Source organism: Manacus candei, unplaced genomic scaffold (assembly GCF_025592945.1).
Source record: "Manacus candei isolate 608988 ecotype Guabito, Panama unplaced genomic scaffold, ASM2559294v1 h1tg000093l, whole genome shotgun sequence".
NCBI lineage: Eukaryota > Metazoa > Chordata > Aves > Passeriformes > Pipridae > Manacus > Manacus candei.
The window spans coordinates 1,915,518-1,926,128 of record NW_026138141.1 but is presented as its reverse complement, the minus strand read 5'-3'; positions in this window follow the sequence as shown (position 1 = coordinate 1,926,128).

Sequence of the window (10,611 nt, the reverse complement as noted above, 5' to 3'; positions counted from 1 at the left end):
ATTGAAACATTTTAATGCTAATTTTGGTGTGAAAAGCCATTATCTTTGCACTGAAAAGATTTAAGCTGATGGAGAAGCCATCCACCAATTAATTTGTGGGCAGAAAGTGCCATTGAGATAAAATAGATAAGCACCTAGACCTCTCCTTGAGATACTAAGCAAATTTAACCCATGAATATATTTATATGCCTACTTTCTTTTTTAAGAGACGAAACTCTCTCAAGATTGCATCTCCTGAGCCTGCTTCATCCTGTCATGCAAATCATCAACACATTTTGTAGATGTAGGATAAATAACATGATACAGGATAATGAGAGTATCGTGGCACACTTACTCTTTCTTCCTAGCATTATTCCCACAGGCATTGCTGGTGGCAGCTGAAGTTAAAAAGAGCCTAAATTTCAGCTATTTTCAATATCAGCATAAAGGAGGAGAAATGACAGCACAGTGTAAAAATTAAGGATAAACTTATTTATCCTTAACTAAAAATTAAGGATAAACTTAAGAAAAAAGGAGGAGATGCAGGGGCATTCCTCTGATCTGAGGAATTCCCATTATGTCCCTGTCTTGAGTAAGGAGTTAGGTGATGAGCTTCCCTTAGCCTTATCAGAAACCCATGCACAACTAAGGTGGAGAAGGCACTGTCTGTACTAGGAACTTCTATTGCCTAAGCAAGGAGCAGGACAAGAAGCAGGACAAGAAGTATTCAGTCATTCCCTGATAGCCTTGGAGCACTGAATCATCCTGGAAACTGAGAAGTGACTAAAGCAAGCACCTCATGACCCTATGAGAAGTCCTAAGTGAGGCCCTTTGATCTCTCCAAGACTGCTGCAGCTGCACCAGCACCTCACTCTCAGTGCTCACCAGCACTAACCAAAGGGAGTTCCATGTCATATGATGTCAGTTCAGACATGAAAGCTGAGATGAGGAGCAGGAAGGCAGGCATTCATTGTCTCCAGTGGCTGCCTGCTGAGGAACCATTGTGTGTGCTGAAGTTTCTCAAAGTGGCTGGACATCGCTGCTCATGGGAAGTAGAGAATAAACTGTGTTATCTTTTGCTTTGCTTTTGTGCAGGCCAGCTTTCACCTAGTTTTTGCTTTAATAAACTGCCTTATCCCAACCCACAGGTTGTTTCCATCCTACTCTCTCCCCTGTCCAGCTGGGGAGTGATAGAGTGGCTGGGTGGGCACCTGACATCTAGCCAAGGTCAACCCACCACACTTGTATATCATAGAAGTTGGAATGGGCCCTAAAGATCAACTAGATCGAACCCCCCTGCCATGGGCAGGGACACTTCTCACTACCCAGGGTTGCTCAAGGCCTCATCCAACTAAGATTTGAACACTGCCAGGGGTGAGGTATTCAAAACTTCTCTTGAAAACTTGTTCCAGTATCTCAACACCCCCACAGTAAAGAATTTCTTCCTGCTCTCTTTCATTTTGAAGACATTCACTTCATATCACTACGGTTCCTGATGAAGAGTCCTTCTCCAGCTTCCCTGTAGGCCTCCCTTCACAGACTGGAAGGCTCTTTTGAGATCTTCATGGAACCTTCTCTCCAGGCAGAACCTGTCTTCTTCAGGAGGTGCTTCAATCCTCTTATCAACCTCATGGCCCTCCTCTGGACTCACCCCAACAGTTCCTTGTCTTTATGTTAGTAACACCAGAACTGTAAGCAGTACTCCAAGTGGGGTCTCAAGAGAGAAGAGTAGAGGATGAGAATCACCTCCTTTTATCTGCTGGCCCTGCTTCTTCTAATGCAGCCCAGGATTTCTTGGCTTTCTGGTCTGTGAGTGCACACTGCTGGGTCATGTTGAGTTTTTCATCAACCATCACCCCCAAGTCTTTCTCCACGGAGCTGGTCTCAGTCACTTCTCTGCCCAACATGTAGATGTTGCCTGAAATTGCCATGACCCAGGTGTAGGACTTTGTTGAACTTCATAAGGTTTCCATCAACCTGCCTCTCAAGCATGTCAAGGTTCCTCTGAATGGCATCCCTTCCCTCAAGTATGTTGACTGCACCATACAGCTCAGTGTCATCAGTGAACTTGCTGAGGGTGCACTCAATCGCTTGTCCATGTTGCCATAAAGATGTTGAATAGTATTGGCCCAGTATCAATCCCTGAGGAGTGTCTCCACATAGATAATGAGCCATTGACTACAACTCTTTGCATGCGGTCATCCAGTCAGTTCTTTACTGACCAAGTGGTCCGTCCATCAAATGCATGTCTCTCCAGTTTAGAGTCAAGGATGCCATGCGGCACAGTGTCAAGCGCTTTGCATAAGTCCAGGTAGACAATATCAGTTGCTCTGCCCCTCTCCACCAATGCTGTAGCCCTGCCACAGAAGGCTGCCAGACTTACTGGGCATGATTTTCCCTTTGCAAAGCCATATTGGCTCTTACCAATCACTTCTTTGTTTTCCATGTGTCTTAGTATAGTTTTCAGGAGAATTTGCTCCATGATTTTGCCCAGCACATATGTGAGACTGATTGGTCTGTATTTCTCCAGGTCTTTCACTTTCCTCTTTCTAAAAATGGGGGTTATATTTCCCTTTTTCCAGTCATCAGGGACTTCACCTGACTGCCATGATTTTTCAAAATTGATGGATAATGACTTAGCAATTTAGCAACTTAGCTGCCAGCTCCCTCAGGACCTGGGGATGAATCTCATTGGGTGCCATGGACTTGTGCACATTCAGGTTCTTTAGATGGTCTCAAACCCAATCCTCTCCTACTGTGGGCTTAGGGTCTTTATTCTCCAAGTCCCCGCATTTGCCTTTCTTGACTTGGGCAGTATGGCTGGAGCACTTGATACTGAAAACCAAGGCAGAGAAGTTGTTGAGAACCTTGGCCTTCTCTGTCCAGGGTAACCAGGTCTTCTATTTCCTTCCAGGGAGGGCCTATGTTATCCCTAGTCTTTCTTTTCCTTGCAACATATCTGTAGAAGATCTTCTTGTTATCCTTAATATCCCTGGCCAGACTCAATTCTAACCGGTTCTTGGCTTCTCTAACCTTGCCCATAACTTCCAGTACAAATTCCTTCCAGACTACCAGTCCTCTTTTCCACTTCCAGGTGATTTCTTGTTGGTTTTGGCTTCACAGTCAGGATTTCTGCTATGTTATTCACATCAGAACAATGAAACACCACTTGAATATTTGTAAGGTTATTATCAAATAAACTTTTCTAGTTTATATACTTTCTAAAAATCAAATTTATTTTCAATATCTCTTTAGGGATTGTTGATGCTCCAGCACAAAAATTCTATCTAACAAATAGCAATATTTCAAAGCTTTCAGGAAGAAAGAGTGTGTTTGATTCATGTTTGGGACTCATTGAGGGGAGATGATGCAATTTTAACATTGTCTTGGACATTCCTAAATGCAAGTTTTCATTCAACAAGATGTTCTGTGTGTTATAGAAATAGCTAGCAATTAGTCGTCATAACAAACTTTTAGGTAGTTCACTTTTGAGGTTATGCAACCTATAAAAGCCAGTGCTGAACTGGGTGTGTGGAATAAAATAGTCTGATGTCAGCATTTAAACCTCTTATTAAATTTTTCAAAGATTTCAGTGTAGCAAAACGTCACTGATTTTATAAGCCCTATGTGACATTTGTGGCTCAGCCTAGATAAATGAAGAAAAGGAATCCAAAGAAAGTGAGAAATAAAGAATATTTTCATTCAAATACCACCTCATATCTCTCCTTTCCATAATAACCTGTTTTCTAATATTAGAATTTTAATGATTACCAAAAAAGAAGTGTGGATATTTTTTTTTCCATCTTCTCTTTTATTTTCCCCAGTAATCTACTCATTTGCCAGATATGCTACTCATACTAGCTACTTCCATAGGTAATTTAGAAGCTTTTTACTACATCTTTGCTCACTCTTTTTTTCCTTTCCTCTGCACATATCACCCTCCACCACAATTATAAAGATTACAAAATATATTTACTAACTTTTCCTGCATATGCTCCATCACTGCTTTGATTCTGACTTTCCAGTTTTATCTAGTTTTTGCCCACCGCCATACTGTAAATATATTTTCATGGGAAGCAGGGGGCTTTTTTTTCCCCTCTATTGTTAATTTCTGCACTACTAGTGTTATCTCTTCAGGCGGTTACAGGTACAGATAGCAAAAGCCAGTGACAATCTTCCAACTAGCCTGATGTGTAAGCTTGCCCCTGCTGATGGTTTTATCTCATCTACGTGGAGTCAAACTGCGTCACATAATTAGTTCATTGTGTACTTACTCCCTTGTGGCAGGATAAATAAACAGTGTTCACTGCCAGCCTCTGTGCTTCAGAGTTCTTAGGATGGTTGTCTTGGAAAACTGGCAAACAAATAATTGTATTTTATTTGTTTACTTTAAAACAATAAATAGCTTGATATTTGCTAGCCTGATTTGTAGTAAAACACTTCCTCATTATTACTTTTTCTTGTTGCATTGTTGAAACCACACTCAGATTCAGCTAGTTCTTTAGCGTTAAATGACAGCCATTAAAAGGAAAATTCTGAGATCAGGAAGGATAGAGGCAAACCAAATGCTGTCATTTCCAGATAAGCTTTTCACAGGCACTGCTGCTATCCCCTGAGATGACATCTAAAGCCAACCAACAAGGACCCTTGATTGTTAAAGTGAGAAGACCAAACTGTCTTGATGAAGATAAGATTACAGTGTCTCAGATGTGAAACCTAAAATAGAAGAACCAAATTAAATAAAGTAGAATCATGCACAGAGGATTTTGAGGTTGACTTAATGGCATGCTATCACTTTCACTATGTTTAATACTCTTATGAGCTTACTGAGTTGCACACATAGTGCCAATTTCTTTCAAAGCAATCTTTATCAAAATGCACCAGTTAATTTTTGTCTTTGGAGTACAGTAATTATGCAGTCATACTGCAAAAAAAAAAATTATTCAGTACACACATCTGAAAATGCCACACTGCACACATTTAAATTTAGTTCTTTCAGTGATATGATCTCAGGATACTCATTTGAAGATGGCAGCTGAACTAGGAATTGTAACATTATTTTCACATACCAAGTAATATAGCTTGCAATTTTGCACTCTGTCATCTAACACTACTCAGAAAATTGGAAGATAATCTCTTCTTGTTGGATGTAGTTTGTGCTGCAATTGAAAAGGTGCTATAGCTACACCATTTAAGACAAAAAATTTACTTAATTTTTGCTAAAGAAAATGGGACAGCTACTGAAAGTGTTACCTGTATATTCTGGTAAGAACTGAAACTCTTTTTCTTGCTGCAGCAGCCCAAGAGAGTAAAGGTTAGAAAATAAAACTACTAGTGTTAGATGAGAATATCCTAAAACTCTTATTTGTTTATATTTTTATTAAAATTTTTTATAGGAATAAGTTGTTTAAAGTATATCTTATTTATTCTCGAAGGAAGGATCTATAGGAACTATATTTAAATTATTCAAAAATACTGTTTCAAATGTGTGAAATGAGAACGATTACTTTATGTACTTTACATAAAAAAAGAATTAAATGTTTTTACAGATAAAAATGTTTTTTCAGATAAAAATCTGAAAAAAAAAACCCAGAAGCTTTTGGAAATTTCAAAAATAAGTGTTTTACCTTGATCTGATGTTGGATTTTCCTTTTTGGTTCTTTTTTTTTTGTGGGTTTTTTTGTTTGTTTTTTTTTTTAAATCTCACTTATGCATAATTTCAGCCCAGAAAAGTCTGCCGCGCCATTTCTACCCTAATTTAACTGACAAATATCTTATCACTTTAGGGACATTGATATCCAAAGTTTACTTTCCTGTCTGAAAGATAACATCCTGAACTTTTGATGCCAAAGATCTACAAAGCAGACAAGATCCTAAAATAATCTCATTTTCTATTATAATCCCAATCGTATTCAATCTTCAATTTGCATACCCTAAACAAACCAGGAAGCAAAAAATAAACAGATGGGTCAACAAATGAAGAGTCCTGGTAAGAAAAAGCACTTCTCTAAATGTCTGGATTTCTTTCTTTTCTGTGCAGCTGAACTGGTTTGGTTCATGCAAGGTTAGAAAGGAACATCAAATTTTCTCCAGGAAAGAAGTAGTGTTTTGGTAATTCCAATTGCTAATTGTGTTCTTTCTGTTTTCCAACTACATCATATGGCTCCCTGAGTTAGCTTTAAACAAAAGCAGATGTGAGAAATGGTACAAATATCCAAGGTTTCCCCATTTCTGCAAATTGAATTTCCACATATCCCTATTTGTCTCTTAGCATGCAACTCTAGTGTAAACCCTTAGCACAATAGTCTTCTTAGGCAGATAAGGTCAGAGTTCAGTGATGCCACAGCTGGGGAAGGGATATGGCTAAACACTCCTTCTAATTCTTGCATCAAAAGTTTAACTCTGCTAAGCACAGCAATACAACCTTCTCTCCCCGTGGGTACTGTTAACACGCTTGTTAATTAGTCATCAATAGCTGTCAAATTGTTAAACAAGCAGCAAACACCCAATGGTAACAGTACTAAGCTATGGAATTGCTGATGAGCCCCTGCCTTCAGTAACTTGTTACTTGAAATTTAGAGCATGTTTTCCTTCATTGAAGTCCTGTGGCAGACTTTCTGTTCCCTGACTGTATAATCAGGCGATTAGTGGTGGAGAAGTCCTGACTGAAGCATTCTACAGTGCATATTCAGCTGTGCTGAAAGACAGGAAATGTTTGCATTTCAACACAAACCCAAGGTCATCAGTCACTCTGATGTGGTAAAACAAATCACTCTATGGATGCAGTGAATGACTTGATTTCAAAATCTGTTGAGGGGAGAAGGGAAGGGATGGTTTGCCCAAATTATTTTTTTTCCCCGAGCCACTTTAGAAATGCAGCAGGAAACTGCCTGTTAGTTATTGATGCTGAAAGAGAAGAACGAGCCTGCCAAACAGCAGACTGATGATATAAACTTCTGGCAATCTTTTGCCCCTTTTGAAAGTGTGTTTCCAAGTAAAATCCAAATCCTCACCTACCACTGCAGCAGCCATTGTAGGAACTCCAGTAGACAAGACAAAGCTGTACCTTTACAAGTCGGGAGCTTGGGCAGTTCCTCGGACACCCTCGTGTATTAAACCAAACACGATTTATGATTAAATTTTGTGGTAAAATGTTTAGCAATGCCTAAAAGAAGGATGGTGTGTCATGCTAAGTTGCGCTACAGTTGAGTTCGAAAGCCATTGAAAGCACTTTCTTTCTGTTCAGTGTAAAAAAATTGCAGCGTTCAATAACCATCTAATCTCTCACTCTTGGTGACATGATTTACTGCTGTATTTTTCAGATTGTGAGTTTTCCTGGTAAGGCCTGAGTCTTCCACAGGGGACACACAGTCCAGGCAGATGATTTGCTGCTTGAGTGAATCAGTTTTGCTATACACAATAAGATTGCACAGATCTGTGCCCTAATCTGAAAAACACTGGGGTCAGAGGGAATCGTTACACTGACTGGAGTAGGCTTTCTGTCAACTGCTTGATGAAATCTTGATTTGAAATATATCTGTCTACAGTGCTGATTTTTAAATTGGTGCTTTTGAGAGAAGGGGTAATATTAATAGTTTCCCATGCTCTTGTTGCTCAAAATGTCTTCTCACACAGCCATTTCATAAAAAATCCATAAAGAGAACACCTGCAATTATTTTGGGTGAAGTATTATGTGGTTGGCCAATTTTATAGACTCCAACTAGACTAAAGAAAACTAAAAGACCTAGAAAAGGATAGCAGTGTCTCTACACATATTTTGAGTATAATGTAGTTCATGACATCTGGGATTTTCCTGTCAGTCTCTCAGACCCTGTTAATAGCTGCAAAAAGAAATATCTTCTCTGTCTGCAGACTGCGCACATATTAAAAAAAATTAAAAAAAATAGGAAGCAACTGGTGTCTTTATAACTGTTACCCAGGAACATTGTGACAAATTAGAGAGACATAGAGTGATTATTTAATGTATGATTTCTTGGATGCTACATATGAGCAAACAGAAGAACACAGAAAAAACACAAGTGCATATATATGCTTACAACAGTTCATTCCTGAAATGATTAGAGAGAAGTTAATATCCTAATTTCAGGTTTTGCATATGTCTGATTAGAAACAGCTACTTTTTCTTGAGCTGGAGAGCATCCCATTCTTAAACTATCTCAATGATTTTGATACATCGTCAGAAAATCTAAGTGCGCAGGAATACCATCTTCATTGCAACATAAACAAATAGTGTCAACACAAATAGCTACATCATCTTCACATTGGCATGTTTAGAGATGGAAGATCTAAATGAGAAGGTGAAGAGGAAATATTCCTAATGTATAACACCTTGGAATATATAAAGGAGTGCATGAAGCAAAATACAGACACAGAGACATTTCCCCCAAATACTGTATTCCATTAGAGAAGGAAGATGTGTAATTCTAAGTCAAGTTTAATAAAGATAGTTGATGGTTGTGTTTTCTTACATTAGTATTACATATTAAAAATTCCTTCATACTCCTGTCAAAAGGAAATCTTCTAGAATTTTAATGATGGCATTGCTAATGTTCTTCTGTAAAAAGATATCACATGCAAATGTTTCTCCATCCTCTTCATTCCTAAAACTGTCCTTCTGAGGCACAAATTCCTAATACACATACCCTTCCCTCATTCACTTTCTAAACACTTCCCTGTCAATTATTCCCTTTAGTGAACTATCACAGACCATCTTGTTGTTTCTGTCTCCAAATAAAATACATGGCATTAATATTCCTTTCTTTTCATACCTGTCTTCATTTATAATACCCTGATATTAGGTAATTCATGTATGCTTGAAAGCAAGAAATGCCATCACTATCTGTAGTTTTTCATGGATATATCAGTAAGAATCAATGGTAATAGGTATTTTAGGAAAAGAGCATGTTTTCATTAGATGATATTCCTCAGCTACAGCCAGTAGAACTGTTTTATTCCTCTGCCAGGTTTATACTTCTAGAAGGGTCCAAAATAAACCAGTAGGCTTCTTGCTTGAGGAAGATGAAAGGACACGAGTGAACTTTCTTCATCAAAGAAAGAAAGGAAAGTAATATCAGATCTGGCTCAACAATGTGTTGCTGAAACTACTAATAACTTCAATAGGCTAATATTTCATTCACCTAAAGAACCACTGCATATGTAGCTATTTTAAAAAGGATTTTTTTGCTCAGAAGTATTAGAGTGTAACCCTGTGCGGAAAATAAAACCAAACCCAACAGAATAATTGCGTGCTTTTCTGCTTCATATAGAGACTCTGTCTTTCCATTCTGCATCGGAATGAATTTCATCCATTATCATTGTTTCTTCCTGATACAAAATGAAATAACTAGAAGAACTAGTTTATAAAAAGCATCTAATTGACATGACCTATGAATTTGATCTCATAGTTTGTTTTATATAAGTGAAGTTATAAATTGACATATGAAAACTTTGAGGTGAACTATTAATGTAACATCAACATTTTCTACATGAACTTTCACATGACAAGAGGACTTTGTAAAGAATAGATTTCACAGACGCCCCAGTCTTGATCATATTTTCCTTAACCTTCTTCCAAGCAGAGTAAATCCTGAATAAGCACACCATCAAAAAGTAGCCATTGCCATTTGTAAGAGAGTCTGGAGAAAGAAAGGTTGCCAAATGTTAATGTATCTCTACATGCTCAATTAAAACACAATCCAAAACTAAAATGGATTTTGAAGCATCAGCAACTGTCTGCCAAAAAACTTATGCCAACCCACGTCTGCTTTGTCTCTGTAATATTTACTGCAGAGACAGAACACACATTTGACCATGAATGCCGTCTGGTGGGACTTCATTCCACAGCTGTTCTTTAAGGATTTAGATAAACACGTCCCTCAGCTAATACTACTGGTTTTCAAGAATGCCTATGGCTGTGGTTCAGAGTATCATAATACATCTTTGCTACTATCTTTGATTGCACACTGGCATTCTACAAAACATAGAAATTGAAAAATGGCACCATAAGAACCAACTTTTCAAAGGACAATCGTTTCTAATCTCTGTTACCCTGTAATTAAACTCATTTGTGTTGTTTTCATTTGAGACACATGCATAATTATTGGTCTTATTTTATAGCCTCATAATAATTCATTTTCCCTGTTTTTTTTCAAAATCTGAAAGAAATGTGTTTTTAATATATAATATAATACATCAAATTTCACGAGTTTGTGGTGCGCTGTGGGGAACTCGGCAAACTACCATCAGACCTTCGAGATGCAGTCATCATCACTTTGTATAAGAAGAAAGGAATTAAATCAGATTGATTAAACTACCATGGTATTACTCTGCTCTCCATTGCTGGCAAAATCCTGGCAAGAATACTTTTGAACAGACTAATACCCACTATAGCAGAAGGAATTCTAACTCAAAGCCAATGTGGTTTCAGAGCCAACAGGAGTACAACAAATATGGTATTTGTTCTCAGACAACTGCAAGAGAAGTGCAGGGAACAGAACAAAGGTCTTTATGTAACCTTTGTTGATCTCACCAAGGCTTTTGATACTGTGAGCAGAAAAGGTCTATGGCAGATCTTGGAATGTTTAGGTTGTCCCCCCAAGTTCCTTAAAATGA